General features: G+C 36.5%; 1 non-coding gene across 1 annotated transcript; it reads right to left on the reverse strand.

Moving 5' to 3' along the window:
• Positions 1-8711: 8711 nt before the first annotated feature.
• LOC114804102 (small nucleolar RNA U3) lies at positions 8712-8925 on the reverse strand. Its single transcript, XR_003752388.2, has one exon. It is a non-coding gene; the product is annotated as a small nucleolar RNA U3 (small nucleolar RNA).
• Positions 8926-17322: the final 8397 nt, after the last annotated feature.

A 17322-nucleotide genomic window follows, 5' to 3' on the forward strand; every position in this document is an offset into this window, starting at 1 on the left:
CTCCTTACATACAGCTGCAACCGAAACCATTGGTTTTCGGAAAAGTCAAAAAAACAGCTGGTATGATGAGGATTGTCGTCTCGCAGTGGAGAGAGAAAACAGACTGCCTACCTCGCAATGTTGCGATCGACCGCAACACGAGCGGGATGGGAAAGATACCGAGAGCTGAAGAGGGAAGCGAGACGCATTTGCAGACAAAAAAAGAAAGAGGCCGAAATGCGTGAGTATGAAGAGCTTGACAAGCTGGCCGACAGGGGTAATGCGAATTTTACGAAAAGATCCGGCGACTAACTGAAGGTTTCAAGACCGGAGCGCACTCCTGTAGGACCCCCAGAGGTGATCTAGTTATTGATGACCAGAGTATACTGAGTTTGTGGAGGGAACACTTCTCCAGCCTGCTGAATGGCAGTGAAAGTACAACACCAGGAGATGGCGAACCCGATTCCCCAATCGACGACGATGGAGCAGATGTTCCATTGCCCGACCGTGAAGAAATTCGAATAGCAATTACCCGCTTGAAGAACAATAAGGCGGCGGGTGCCGATGGATTACCGGCCGAGCTATTCAAATACGGCGGCGAAGAGCTGATAAGGTGCTTGCATCAGCTTCTTTGTAGAATATGGTCGGAAGAAAGCATGCCTGACGATTGGAATCTCAGTGTACTCTGCCCAATACACAAAAAGGGAGACCCCTCAATTTGCGCCAATTACCGTGGGATAAGCCTCCTCAACATCGCGTATAAGGTTCTGTCGAGCGTATTGTGTGAAAAACTAAAGCCCACCGTCAACAAACTGATTGGACCTTATCAGTGTGGCTTTAGACCTGGAAAATCAACAACGGACCAGATATTCACCATGCGCCAAATTTTGGAGAAGACCCGTGAAAATAGGATCGACACACACCATCTCTTTGTCGACTTTAAAGCAGCTTTCGAGAGCACGAAAAGGAGCTGCCTTTATGCCGCGATGTCTGAATTTGGTATCCCCGCAAAACTAATACGGCTGTGTAAATTGACGTTGAGCAACAACAAAAGCTCCGTCATGATTGGGAAGGACTTGATGCTGGAGAAAATAATACGAGCTGCAGAGCTAAACAGAGAAGGTACAATCTTCTATAAGAGTGTACAGCTACTGACGTACGCCGATGATATCGATATCATTGGAAACAACACCCGCGCCGTTAGTTCTGCTTTCTCCAGACTGGATAAGGAAGCGAAACGTATGGGTCTGGTGGTGAACGAGGACAAGACGAAATATCTCCTGTCGTCAAACAAACAGTCAGCGCATTCGCGTCTTGGCTCCCACGTCACTGTTGACAGTCATAACTTTGAAGTTGTAGATAATTTCGTCTACCTGGGAACCAGCATTAACAGCAATAACAATGTCAGCCTGGAAATCCAACGCAGAATCACTCTTGCCAACAGGTGCTACTATGGACTAAGTAGGCAATTGAAAAGTAAAGTCCTCTTTCGACGAACAAAAACCAAACTCTACAAGTCTCTCATCATTCCCGTCCTACTTTACGGTGCAGAAGCGTGGACGATGTCAACATCCGATGAGACGGCACTAGGAGTTTTCGAGAGAAAGGTTTTGCGGAAGATTTATGGTCCCTTAAGAATTGGCAACGGCGAATACCGCAGACGATGGAACGATGAGCTGTATGTGTTATTCGACGACATAGACATAGTCCAGCGAATAAAAAAACGGCGGCTACGCTGGCTAGGACATGTTGTTCGAATGGATGAAGGTGCTCCAGCTCTGAAAGTATTCGATGCAGTACCCGCTGGTGGAAGCAGAGGAAGAGGGAGACCTCCACTCCGATGGAAGGACCAGGTGGAGAGGGACCTGGCTTCGCTTGGAATAACCAATAGGCGCCAAACTGCCAGAAGGAGAGATGCGTGGCGCGCTTTTTTGGACTCGGCTATAACCGCGTAAGCGGTGTCTACGCCAGTCAAGAAGAAGATATATCGAACATGAGATCCTCAGTTCTTCTAATATTTTTTACCGAAAATATAGGTAAGCCTCTCAGATATTTTGAAGAAATTCGGATGGAATATCTTTCTTTTAATAAGAAAATGAGTGAAATCGGGTCATAACTTCACCTAACTCTCATATACCTAATATTAGGTATATTATGGTATTAATAATATTAACTTAGCCCTTCCTTACTTGTTCTTATAGTTATATGGTTTACAAACATTGAATTTAGAAGGTCATAAGACCTAAAGTTAAGGCTGCTCTTCAGAACCTCTAAAAGTTGAAATTTTGATTAAGAATCAGGAAATCGATTGAACAGCTGTTGAAAACCTTACTCTCTAAAGAATCAACCAGTTTTTTTAAACCCATGTCTCCACGCCCCGATGCGTAAGTTTGGGTAACGTTGCACATTGCCTAGCATACTGCTTAACATTAGCAATTTATGGCACTAAGTTCTAAAATTTACTTACGACGAGCATTAAATTTTCTATTTAACTGCTGCATTGGCGAGTGGGTGTGCTAATATATATGTATTTCTAGTATTAAATGTATACAGCAACACTGAATTTCATTGAACGTAACGAGTAATTGAATTATTCGCACTTACTTTGCAGCTTCGTCGCATATCTAATTGGATTGTCTGGGAAAATCTGTGAAATTCACAAGTAATAATCACAATTAAAATGCATAAGACGCGAAAAGATAAAATAAATAAAATTTAAAAAGACGGTTTGCATAATTCATTAGCGACGAGAATGGCGTCATATCAATGATGTTGGCAATAAAATATTTCCTGTAGGTACACAGGTTATTATGTTGCATACTTATGAATATGCAGATGATAGATGTGGCAATAATTAAATATGTGGGATTTCGCAAGAGAAAAAAATTTCTACAATAATTATAAATATTTGTTTATTACATATCTAATTATGTAGTTTCTAACCTTCAATAATGAGAATACTCAGCAATCAGATATACATATACATATGTAAGTTTTGGCGCATCTATTTTGAGTTCGTATGGAATAATTTTCAACGATTATCTGAAAGAGGGAAAAATTCTCAAAAGCGAACATTAAATAGTCATATTGGGTAGATGAAGGATTGAAATAGTTATTGTTTTTGTATTTCTTTTTGCCCTTTGTTGGCTTTAAATTGGGTTTATTAAACGTAGAATATTCCTTATAAAATTATGGCTTTATTGGTGAATGTAAACCTATAATTTAAGACTTATTTATTTCATTGCTTTTGAGTTTAATATTTCATTGTTCCTCCTATGAAGGGAATTTTCCCGCTTGTTTCGCTAGCAAACAAACAGTCGTTTCTTTTCAGGAAAATATTTGATAATTTTATGAACAGAATTCAATGTGTGACAATCCTAATTCTCAAAGCTTTCTGTTTTAAACCAAATCTCTTTTTATAAGAGTTTGTCTCTAACTACACTGATCCCAGGGCGTATGAGTAATTTTTTGTACTTTTTATATTAACTTTTTTAACCCCGAATTTTCTTCAGTGGTTCTGGTTGTGATTTGTTTTCTGTTGGTACCAGAAAATAATGCCACATAGAGCTTACATTCAACAACTTCATGTTTTTCATGTATTTTTTTTTTTTTTTTGGATTGCGACCTGCTTTTTTTTGACTCGGAGAATGTAGCACTAGAAGCCATCAGAGAATTGGTGTTTGGGTGTTTTTGAGTCCGATACCAAACTGAAGGCGAAACAAATTGGTTTGATTCATGGTAAGGTCAATTGATTTTTTATCAAAGACATTGGTGAAACACTCTACTAGATATTTTTGATTTTTCACCTGTAAGATGGAATCATGTTTCTTAAAATTGTTTGATGGCCCAAATACCTTTGATCTCCATCTTAGAGAATTAAAATGCATTTATTCAATGCTATTATATTATTTCAATGTGGCGAATCGTCTCTCTTTACCAATTTCTTCCAAAAGTCATATTTAAATTTCCTCTGCGCTCTCAACAATGTCCCTAGCATTATCGAAACATCTCATATATCCTACTATGTTAAAAAAATAACGGTAAAGATTTTGTTATCCATTTTGTTACTCATTTTTAATGATTTCTTATAATGTTTGAACAGCAAACTACTTAATTTAATAGTATTGTACTATGAATACAGTTATATAAATGTATGTATATGGTGATTTTTAGACAATACTTTGAACGTCATGTAACAAAATTACCATAAACGCCACAATACACCAACTACAATGCACTGCAACAAAATTTCAAAAGCAACAAGTAAGGAAAGACTAAGTTCGGGTGCAACCGAACATTCATATATATATATATATATTCATATATAAGGGAAGTTATGACCCGATTTTAACCTTTTCTGGTACAGAGACACACTGTTAGAAGAAAAATATTTCCTCTGAATTAAATTAAGTTACCTGAGAGATTTTCCGAACATTTTCGGTGAAAAGTTACCTTGGGGCACTGAGTTCTTCATATTCGATATCCGGGGCATTGAAAAGTTATAGTCCGATTTCGATTTTTTCAATTTTCAATTTTTCACAAGTGATGCCACAGATCATATACAGTATTTGTGTAAAGTTTTATTTCGCTATCTTTATCGGTTCCTTATATATACATTTTAAAGTGCCCATATTCCACCAGTGTCATCAGGGTGTCAAGAAAATATTATACAGTATACTCTCGAAAAGTAAATTCTCAGAAAGTAAATAATCGCGGAAAAGTTAATCACCTTTAAGATTACACATGCACCTCGAAAAAGTAAATTTTTTAATTTACTTTTCACAGAGTGTGATAAAAAATTCGAAACGAAGCAAGCAGCGTTTTTTACGATGTTGCAAAAACATTTACTCTCTTGTTTATCGCGTCTTTTTAGCAAATAAACTCTCCTACTTGATCCACTGGTTTAAAAATGAAAACGATGCAAATCAGGTGTCAGACTTTTTGAATTCTCGTACAAAAATGGTCAGAAAATATATTGCAAAAGAAAAAAAACAAAAGAATATTCAAGATTTTTTCTCTTCATAGTAAATACATATGTATGTATGTAAATGTAAATATGTTTTTCATGTAAATCCATATGTTTTATTGAAGCAAATAAATGAATGAATTTTTTAAGTTTAAAAATGCATTTAATATTATAAAAACAGATAATTTATGTATATATTTGGAAAAGTAAATTATTCGAAAAAGTAAATTACCCAAAATACCAATCGATTTACTTTTCGAGAGTATACTGTATACCGAATTTCATTGAAATCTGTCGAATACTTCCTGAGATATGGTTTTTGATCCATAAGTTGGCGATGACACCCCCATTTTCCATTTTGTAAAAAAATCTCAGTGCAGCTTCCTTCTGCTATTATTGCTGTGAAATTTAGTGTTTCTGACGTTTTCCATTAGTGAGTTAACTCACTTTTAGTCATTTTCAACCTAACCTTTGTAAGGGGGCGTGGTTATTATCCGATTTCAACTATTTTCATGGTGTGTGGTGGGGTACGTAAAAGAACCGACTGCAGAAAGTTTGGTTTATATAGCTTTATTGGTTTGCGAGATATATACAAATAACCGATGTGGGGGCGGGGATACGCCCACTTCCCTAAAAAAATTACATCCAAATATGCCCCTTACTAGTGCGATCCTTTATTCCAAATTTTACTTTCATAACTTTATTTATGGCTTAGTTATGACACTTTATAGGTTTTTGGTTTTCGCCATTTTGTGGGCGTGGCAATGGTCCGATTTTGCCCGAAAGCAACCTCCTCAGCGAGCCAAAGAATACGTGTTCCAAGTTTCGTTAAGATATTTCAATTACAGACACAATGACAGACGGACAGACGGACGGACGGACGGACAGACAGACATCCGGAATTCGCGTTTCGTCATCCTGATCATTTTGATATATATAACCCTATATCTAACTCGTTTAGTTTTATGACTTACAAACAACCGTTATGCGAACAAAACTGTAATACTCTCTTAGCAACTTTTGTTGCGGGAGTATAAAAACGCATAAACATTGGCAAAACTCCGCCAATGAAAAGGCTTCGTCTTTAAAATATGCAACCGACGATGCGTTGCACGTTGCAACAGTCAAGTAGCGTGCAACAAGCGTGCAACAAGCGTAAGTGTAAAGTACACTCTACACTTTTAATTGTTTTCGGGCTTACAACGCAGTCAACTGTGCGCTTTTATTGCCGTTCATGTTGCTGACAGCTTTTCATTTGTTGTAGTTGTTCAATCTTTGTTACCAACTGTTCACGACTTATACACACCTACCTTTATGTACCTACATACAAACATATGTATGTACGAGTATATGCGAATATCAGCGCGAGGCAATTAAGTTCTCAGACAAAGTTCACAGCAGTATTTTATGTGCAGCATGGTTGCTATTCGCCTACTGAAGAAGTTTTCTGAAACAGAATGATTATGTATGTACATATATAAAGAACTTCGATCACTTTTAGCTCATCTCATCGAATAACGTTCAAATATTAGAATGGTATTTTCAACTCAGAAAAAGAGAAAAGGTCTTTCTAAAAGTATTACAATATTCGTTGCCAGGTATAATACAGTTGAACTTCCATAACCCTGTAACTCGAAGTTCACCATAACTCCAACTCTTGAATTTGCTATAAAAGTCAAATTTCATACAAATTACCTTCCATAACTCGAAGTCTCTCTGTAACTGGAAGTTTGTTTTGTGGATTATGGTGATTCGAGTCAGGAAAGTTCGAACTTCGAAGAAGCAACACCACCTAATTTTAGAGTGCGCACCCTGTACTCGGTATTTCATTCCTATTATTATTGCAATTATGTGAAACTCTAACGGCTTGAACCACTTCCAAATTAACTGATTTTGAACTTTGTTTCATTTCTTTCTCATTTCTTACACTTGTTAACGGTGTGGCATATTTAACGCACTTTATTACCACTTTCTTGGACAAACACTTAAGAATAATGTCGTTCCTCTTCGATTGAATTCAATTTAGAAAAGCAAATAAGCGCAACGGTTCTTTACTGTTTCTGTTTGAATGCGTTTAGTGGCTTTTCTGGAAACAATTTCAACTGCAAAGTGGAAATCATTCTAAGCATTTCTTTAGCAGAGTATTTTTAGACAAAAAAACATGAATTTTGAACAACTGACTTTTTAAAAATATTGTGGAGTCCTATAATATTCATACATATTTATCTGTGAACAAGTAAGGAAGGGTGTAACCGAACATTTTATACTCTAGCAATTTATTGATGTAATTTGATTAGGATAGGACAATTTATGACATATATTCGGCATAAAGTCCAATAGAATACTGAAAATCATCATACATAGTATAAGAGGGCTGAGGTAATTCCTGTATTGATTTTACTCATTTTAACCACCAATGTACACTATGTCCAAGACTATACTATACGCTCACTTAATTTGGCTACGGTAATATATTAACCAATATATTCGAAATAAAGCCCACCGTATTAATGAAAAACCTATAATTTGGTATATGGGAGCTAGGAGAAGTTATGATCTAATTTTAGCTATTTTTGGTACAGAGGCACTCTACTTGAAGAAAAAGATTCACTCTGAATTATATTTAAATATATGAGGGATTTAACGTTATATTCGGTGAAAAAATAGCCTTAGACACTGAGATCTTCATGTTCGATATCTGGGGCCTTAAAAAGTTATAGTCCGATTTCGATTTATTCTGATATCTTCGTTGGTTCCTAATGTATACATTATAAAGTGAAGGAATCAGATGGAATCCAAAAGTAAGGTATATGGGAAGTAGGCATGGTTGTGAACCGATGTCGCTCATATTGCGTCCGTGTCAACAGGATGTTAAGAAAATATTTAATATATTTACCGAATTTCATTGAAATTGGTTGAGCAGTTTCTGAGATATGGTTTTTGACACATAATTTTTCATTTTTTTTTTTAAATCTGAAAAGCAATTTTCTGCCATTTCTTCTGTAAATTTTAGTGTTTCTGACCTTTTTCGTTAGTGAGTGAACGCAATTTTTGGAATTCTCAACATAACCTTTGTACGGGTGGTGGGCGCGGTTATTAACCGATTTCTCCTATTTTAGTGGGGTGAAAGGGAAATAACTGCAGAAAGTTTGGTTTATATAGCTTTATTGGTTTGCGAGATATATACAAAAAAACTGGTGCGTGGAGTCCCTACGCGCGGAAGGAGTTATACTTCTTAGTGATATTCCCAGAAATGCATATCATTTTGTATGAAAGAAAACTAGCGAGAGGGAAACGATAAAAATATGGTGGAGTGACCAACACTTTCTTAAATTCACATTTTATAAATTTATTATGCACATTTTATAATGCAAAGTCCAAATCAATTATCATTTCTGAGTTCTGACGGATTGATATCTATAATATTTACAATTGGATTATGATAACTAAAATACGATATGAAATGTCTTGACGTATGATCATTTCTTGCATTGATCATTTCTAGTGAAAATTTCTCACTGAGGAATGTCAGTAATTGAAATCTCCCGCAAGGAGTACCGGTTATTCGCTATACTCTACTGGTTCTCCGATAATATCTGCAAAAGCTTGCGAACCTGCAGTTGACAACGGTAATAAATCTTTACCGATGAACAATTTTATATCTGTCATCGATGAATTTGGTGATATATAAATGACAATTAAATTCAATTTTTTATTATTATGATTATCGCTAGGGCACATTTTGCATTCTACCGCACACAAATGGCACACTCAGAAGTCGTTTTATCCGTTGTAACCGAGCAATCATCGAAGAAACATCACTTCTAATATGCCACAAGACAAAATTAGAAATGAAGTTCATAAACCTCACGCTGTCAGATGAAACGATATACCTCCTCTTCGCGGGTGCTAATGCTTTCGATTTGCAAAGTAAGTAAATGAAGACTGACTACTGAAATGATCCTGTGAAGTATAGTCTTAACTTTTCAACGGCCAACGCAGAGTATTTCAACCAAAAGTCACACAAAATAGTTGAGAATTCGCAGGAATGAAACAGAAACGAAAGAAAAACAAATAATGCACAAGCATACAAACATACATATGCGTACACATGTGAATATGTCATCAACCAAAAATTTAAACATTGTTCTACAAAAACAAGAATTGCTCAAATAGCATAAGCATGGCAAGTGTTTTAAGTTCTCTGCTTTGCTCTCATTCCCTCTACCTCGCGTTAATTGTTCAACGCTATTCCCTCTCCACTGAAGCGTTAAACAATTATCGCAACCTTTTCCGAAGTCATATAAGAAGTATAACTTCAAAAACCTATTTGTCTCTTCCTAGTGTGATCCTTCCAGTCCCCATAGTTCCAAGGAACATGTGTACCAACTTTCATCATGATATAATAATTTTTTACTCAGTTCTATTAGAAACTAACAACTACTAGTCATTCAGTCTTATGAAATTTGTGTAAGTTTACGATGTACAATTTTCGTGAGCTTTTAATGCTTCTTGGATTCGAATATAAAATGGAAATGTAAAATTTTATGAAAATGATGAAATTGATTTCATTCATGTATAACAGTATATGCAAATACTTCAAGCTACCATATAAACAATTGATTGACTTGCAACATGCAACCGGCAGCAAGTAGTAGAAAATCCATGCGCTGAAAAACGAATTGAGGTAACTGAGGGAGCAAAACTCAACAAAACGGAAATATGTAAATGCAGTAAAATCGATTAACTATGAAAAATTTGCAAAATATTTGCGCCAACATGGCACGTCAATAGCACAATAAAGCATTCACCTTCGTTGCAGACATGCAAATTTTTACTACCAAACCAAACGGTATTCTTCAAAATGAAAATTTTGCGAAAAATAAATACAAAAGGTGTTCAACACGCGTTCAGAATATTTTCTGTCAATATTTGCCAAGCACTTTGAGCCGATCAAAAATGTTAAATTTCTATTGTTGTTGTTGCAACATGAGGTGCAGCGCATTGGGTCTAATATGCTGTCTGCTATTTAATAAACACTCAAGTTGCCAGCGAATGGGGTGAAAACACTTGGCAAGACTTTCAACTTTGCACTTTATGGCAGTCATTTGCAAACACACACACACGATTACTTATCAATACACTTTCACTGGCACACCCATTTCACAGGTGCATATGTACATATATAGTATGTATGTGTGTGTGTGACGACGTGCCCCCATATGTGCTGGTGTGTGTTTGTGTGCCGGCATGCAACTTAATAGGAGCGTAAGTGCTTTTGTTATAAGTTTTTCTTAGGGTCGCATTAAGTTGCACTTCCGTTTCGAGTTAAGACGCTTCGAATTGGTGCCATGACATGCTTTCTTTTCATGTTGGTGTCGTTGGTGGCGCTATTCTTTGCACATCTTATTGTTACATATCACAATGAATTGCCGCAATATGTTGTTGCTGTTGTTGTTGTAGTTGTAGTGTAGTCATTCAACCTAGTTTCGCTTACGTTGTCGCTATTGTTTTTATTGTTGGCACCGGCTCACTATCATTAGGCATTGAGGCGCAAGCAACGAACTAATAAGTTCCTCTCATCGATCCACAACTAAACACACGCATACATGCATACATATATGTACATACATATTGGTATATATATAAAAGTGATATTATATTTACTCACAGCAATTTAATGTCAATTTAATTGATTACAAGAACAAATATTAATTTCGAGTAATTACATATTATACAATATACAGTGCTAGCTGAGTAGGAGCATATACTCAATGGAATAATCACAAAATCGTTATCAAATTCGTAATAAAGCTAATAATAGTGAAATTCTCTAAAATGGCATTTCTGTGAATTGATTTTGTTTTTTTCACAATAGGGTGGTATTTTTTTATTATTTTTTATTATTGCAGAAAATTGCTTTTTATGAAAATAGTTGCTAATATATTTATATTCAGTTATTAAAATACTCAAGGTTGATTTTCGATATCGAGCGAAAAAATAAAAGTTAGGAAGTTGCCATCTGTCCAAACAGTATATCTGTGAAACGATATATTAAGATTCGGTATCAAACTAAATACTAAAGCTCTTTAAGTCTTACTTAAGGTACCTTTGAAACGGATGCCACCTGTTTAACTTTGGTTTCAATGGTTCGCCCCTAAGTATATCAAACGTAACAGTGCAGTGATCCCCGCTTAAGTGCCTATATTTAGTAAGTACCTTGAGTCACTTAAGCGGGATTCATTTAAGTGCCTTCCTCGCTTTAGTGAAATAGTAATTATAAAAACAATATATATACATTACTATTGAATTAAACCTAGAACTTCAAGAATGTTTTATTTATATAAGAAAGATAATGCAAATTTGATCGTCAAAAGTATATTTTTAAAATACAGAGCTTTCAATTATAATTCCGACTCTAATAATTTTTCATTAGTGTTAGTTACTAAATTGATGCCATTTTTTGTTTTCGCCATTTCTATTCTCAATAATTCTCTCTGTCTGAAGTCTACGTATGCTATATAAATAAGTGATGATATGTTTATTATCAACCGCTTTCTTCGCTTCTCTTGAATTCTGATGTATATGTATATTCGATTTCTTAATCACATTTCACTAGACGTACCATTTCCCAGAAAGCAATTAAAAACAAGACAATTAAATTATACAAATATAATGTACACATATGTATACTGTAACTGAACTTGAGCATTCTTATCTGCCAGCAGATTTAGCGACTCAGTTGAGATTTCAAACTGGCACTCTACAAAATTTATGCTAAAACGAAGTTTTCATCATTCTTGATAAAACACAGTTTTTGGTAGTTTCGGTTAAACTGTTATAAAGGAGGTGGTGTGAGTGGGTGAAAACAACTCGTTTGGTCTGTCAAAACAGAATACTCCCCTACAAATTCTGTCTTGATTCTGATTGTAATCCATTTTCCTTATATTATTCATTATTTTTGTTGTTGATTCAATAGCACCAAGATATGCTTCAGAAATATTTCAGCTACATAAACAGAATTTCTTTATTTATCAAAACACCTCAGCATATTTTATTAATTACAAATAATTTTATTAATATTTACTGTTTATAAATAAATTATTATTTTTTAAATAACATAAAACTAAACCAAATACTCATTACTTTAAAAGCTTTGTATCTTTATATCCGACGAAGAATGTGAATATTTCTTGAAAGTGTTATGTGAAGACTTCGATCTCGTACCAAAATGTGATACTCCGTTGATAACAGAGGATTTAGTTTCAAAAAGTGATTCCGTTTCATCGCCGTGTTCCTCCTGCTCAGAGGAATAATGCCAAAAGCTGTCGCGCTGTGATCTCTTCAGCTGTTGTACTTGTATGTTATCGGGCTTTGCTCCTGGTATAACATTGCCGAATACGGACAATATATTGACCAATAAAATTAGGAAAACTGCTACCGATTTCACGTTCATACTTAGGCGAGGCGGTAAGGAAATGTATAATGAAGTACTGTCTGGAAAATGGCAAACTACTTCTATTTGAACACCTTGTCGAGGCGGTAAGGAAATGTATAATGAAGTACTGTCTGGAAAATGGCAAACTACTTCTATTTGAACACCTTGTCTCTTCGCGAATTAATTATTGACTGAAGTGGATGAGCTGAAAGCTCCGTAGTAAATAACGCTGAACTCGTTATCGCTTACATTTACGAATATGTGACAGATTAAACAAAATCTTATGTAATTACTTACAACGGACGTTCATTGGCAGTCGAAAACTTGTTCAAATAGATAAGACAGCTCACTCGAGCAGGTACATTATTGCTTGTCTGAATCTGAAGCCCACTAGTAATCAATCGATTAACTTTGCTTTCTTTCGAGCTTTAAAAATATATCTTTCAAAAAGCTTTGAAATCGATTCACAACTTAACTGGTTTGAGCACAGGGAAAGGCTAAGCTTGGATGTACCGGAACAATTTATATAATTTGAAAATCTCAATTTTTTTTATAGAAAATTCTGCAACGAAATGCAATTATTGTGAGTGAATTGCAATTATATAAGGACGGAGGAAATTTTCACCACATTTTATAGTTTTTGAACAAAGACACATTATTAGACAGAAAAGATTCCCTATGGGTTTCTAAAGACAATATTTCGATGATTTTTCCGATTTCTTATTTGGTTCTTTATTTATATGTAAGGAGATCGAATAAGGGAGCTGTGGGACGGCATATCCAACTCCTTACGTACAGCTGCAACCGAAACCATTGGTTTTCGGAAAAGTCAAAAAAACAGCTGGTATGATGAGGATTGTCGTCTCGCAGTGGAGAGAAAACAGACTGCCTACCTCGCAATGTTGCGATCGACCGCAACACGAGCGGGATGGGAAAGATACCGAGAGCTGAAGAGGGAAGCGAGACGCATTTGCAGACAAAAAAAGAAAGAGGCCGAAATGCGTGAGTATGAAGAGCTTGACAAGCTGGCCGACAGGGGTAATGCTCGAAAATTTTACGAAAAGATCCGACGACTAACTGAAGGTTTCAAGACCGGAGCGCACTCCTATAGGACCCCCAGAGGTGATCTAGTTATTGATGACCAGAGTATACTGAGTTTGTGGAGGGAACACTTCTCCAGCCTGCTGAATGGCAGTGAAAGTACAACACCAGGAGATGGCGAACCCGATTCCCCAATCGACGACGATGGAGCAGATGTTCCATTGCCCGACCGTGAAGAAATTCGAATAGCAATTACCCGCTTGAAGAACAATAAGGCGGCGGGTGCCGATGGATTACCGGCCGAGCTATTCAAATACGGCGGCGAAGAGCTGATAAGGTGCTTGCATCAGCTTCTTTGCAGAATATTGTGTGAAAGACTAAAGCCCACCGTCAACAAACTGATTGGACCTTATCAGTGTGGCTTTAGACCTGGAAAATCAACAACGGACCAGATATTCACCATGCGCCAAATTTTGGAGAAGACCCGTGAAAATAGGATCGACACACACCATCTCTTTGTCGACTTTAAAGCTGCTTTCGACAGCACGAAAAGGAGCTGCCTTTATGCCGCGATGTCTGAATTTGGTATCCCCGCAAAACTAATACGGCTGTGTAAGCTGACGTTGAGCAACACCAAAAGCTCCGTCAGGATCGGGAAGGACCTCTCCGAGCCGTTCGATACCAGACGAGGTTTCAGACAAGGTGACTCACTCTCGTGTGATTTCTTTAACCTGATGCTGGAGAAAATAATACGAGCTGCAGAGCTAAACAGAGAAGGTACAATCTTCTATAAGAGTGTACAGCTACTGGCGTACGCCGATGATATCGATATCATTGGAAACAACACCCGCGCCGTTAGTTCTGCTTTCTCCAGACTGGATAAGGAAGCGAAACGTATGGGTCTGGTGGTGAACGAGGACAAGACGAAATATCTCCTGTCGTCAAACAAACAGTCAGCGCATTCGCGTCTTGGCTCCCACGTCACTGTTGACAGTCATAACTTTGAAGTTGTAGATAATTTCGTTTACCTGGGAACCAGCATTAACAGCAATAACAATGTCAGCCTGGAAATCCAACGCAGAATCACTCTTGCCGACAGGTGCTACTATGGACTAAGTAGGCAATTGAAAAGTAAAGTCCTCTCTCGACGAACAAAAACCAAACTCTACAAGTCTCTCATCATTCCCGTCCTACTTTACGGTGCAGAAGCGTGGACGATGTCAACATCCGATGAGACGGCACTAGGAGTTTTCGAGAGAAAGGTTTTGCGGAAGATTTATGGTCCCTTAAGAATTGGCAACGGCGAATACCGCAGACGATGGAACGATGAGCTGTATGTGTTATTCGACGACATAGACATAGTCCAGCGAATAAAAAAACAGCGGCTACGCTGGCTAGGACATGTTGTTCGAATGGATGAAGGTGCTCCAGCTCTGAAAGTATTCGATGCAGTACCCGCTGGTGGAAGCAGAGGAAGAGGGAGACCTCCACTCCGATGGAAGGACCAGGTGGAGAGGGACCTGGCTTCGCTTGGAATAACCAATTGGCGCCAAACTACCAGAAGGAGAGATGCGTGGCGCGCTGTTTTGGACTCGGCTATAACCGTGTAAGCGGTGTCTACGCCAGTCAAGAAGAAGAAGAAGATCGAATCGTATCATTGTGTCCAGTAAGTTTGGTTTTTACACTTTGCTAGTTTGTGGTACGATCTAAAATACCAAGCTTGTGTGTAAATAACGACTATTTATTTCTGAAGACAAACGCATTTAATATTAAAATGTGGCTTGCTCTGTGTTGTTTGGGCTCTACGAAGTAACTACAGTGGAACTTCTCTAATTCGAATCACCATAATCCACAAAAAAACTTCGAGTTAGAGAGACTTCAAGCAACAGAATTTTCATTAAAACATGCGATTTTTTAAAAAACTGTAAAATATAGATTTACCCACAGTTTTATTTATTTACTTCGCATAAATTTGTATGTACATACGTTAAAACATGTATTCTGTAAATTTGTTTGTTGCAGTTTGCAATTGTTTGACGTCTGTATCCCATGCCTTTGTTACACGACTTATGTAATCCATAAGTATAATATCATATTTTTTGTAAGCCTCCATACGATATAGAGGTACTCTTTAAAATACTGCCTCGATAGTAAAATTTTAAATTTTTTATTATCCCCTGGTCGAAAAGTTCGATTTATGGAATGAATTTTGTATGTAATTTCGCTTTTATTGTCATTTCAAGAGTTCGAGTTATGGAGAACTTCGAGTTATAGAAGTTCGAGTTATGGAAGTTCCACTGTATTTGCAAATGGTTCGCTAAATTCCATACAGACCACCGAAGATTGAATACGATGCATTTAGCGCACTGACAATTTTAGGATATCAAAGGTGCATTGTCGATATATCATTTCATATTTCATTAAACTGTTTTCAAATCGAACAGTTTTAAGATTCCTATAAATATAATGTGTATACATATATATCCCTGACTAAATAATATATATAAAAGCATCTAAAATTTATTTATTGGGTATCGAATTTCTTTAGCTAGCTCCGCAAAAAATGCTTTGTATGTCTAAAACCCTACCATAGACGAATAAGTGGAGTACTTGAGTGTGACCTTTCTTACTACTCCTTGCAGCTGTGTCACAATACATTATACATATATTGTAGCTAAATTGGTTGTAAGTCCTAAAACTAAACGAGTTAGATATAGAGTTATATATACCAAAGTGATCAGGGTGACGAGTAAATTAAAAATCAGAAAACATATAAAGTGCCATAACTAAGCCATATATAAAGTTATAAAAGTAAATTTTGTTAAAATTTTGTGGGGAAATGGGCGTGGTTCTGCTAATCAGTTTTTTGTACATATCTCGTAAACTGCTAAAGCTGTATAAACCAAACTTTCTAGATTCATTTCTCGCAGACACTTTCTTGTACAGTATAAAAATGGAGGAAATCGGATTATAACCACGGTCATCTCCCTTACAATGATTATGTGTGTTGAAAATTGCTAAAAATGATTTAATTCAGTAAGGAAAACACCAGAAACAAAAATTCTTTCACCATTGGAAATCTACATTCACCCCGAGTAATATAGGCTATATTTTTTTGCTAGACTCTCAACTTTCTGGAAATAGTTCCTAGGTGGGGGTATCAAACAAACTCCGTGTTGGAGAATCTTAATCTGAAACTGAAAACCGTCTTGCAAGTCATTTTCTTCGCATCGCAATCGCGTGCCAGAGAGTCGAGTAAAGACGCTCGCAGCTGCTTGCTGAACAAAATTTCAAAACACTCTTGAGAGTCGAGTACGGAGAGTGTGTACCGTCTTGAAGAATAAAATATTATAAATATACAAGCTTCGGTCTCTGAGCGTAATCAAGCTCATTGCAAATAAAACATAATTTCATGTTCGAATTTTCCTCATTTTACTTTTTTAATATGCACCCACGCAAGAAACGGCAAAGTACATACAAATGTATGGGCGAGTGTTGAAAACTTATAACTTTTAAAATGTTTGTTTAAATCCGTGCGAAGCCGGAGCGGTCTGCAAGTTATAAATAAATTGCAAGAATTTCGATGATATTCCACTGTTACAACTTATACAGACAATAAAGGAGAAACATGTTTTTTTTCTTGTTGTTTTTATTAGTAAATTCAATCCGTGTTAATAGAATAGAAAATGTGACCAGCTTGATAAGCTTTCTTATATACGTAAATACAAAGCTGGTCTTTTTAACCAACAACAACACCAACAAAAGCTACATAATACTTTTTAAATTCAAACACATAAAAAAACAAATTGCTTCAAAAATTTAGTATCTTTATATCGGACGAGGAAGTTTTATATTTCTTGATGGTGGTATGTATAGTCTTGTTCCTCTTACCAAAATG

Source organism: Zeugodacus cucurbitae, chromosome 2 (assembly GCF_028554725.1).
Source record: "Zeugodacus cucurbitae isolate PBARC_wt_2022May chromosome 2, idZeuCucr1.2, whole genome shotgun sequence".
In the NCBI taxonomy this organism is placed as follows: Eukaryota; Metazoa; Arthropoda; class Insecta; order Diptera; family Tephritidae; genus Zeugodacus; species Zeugodacus cucurbitae.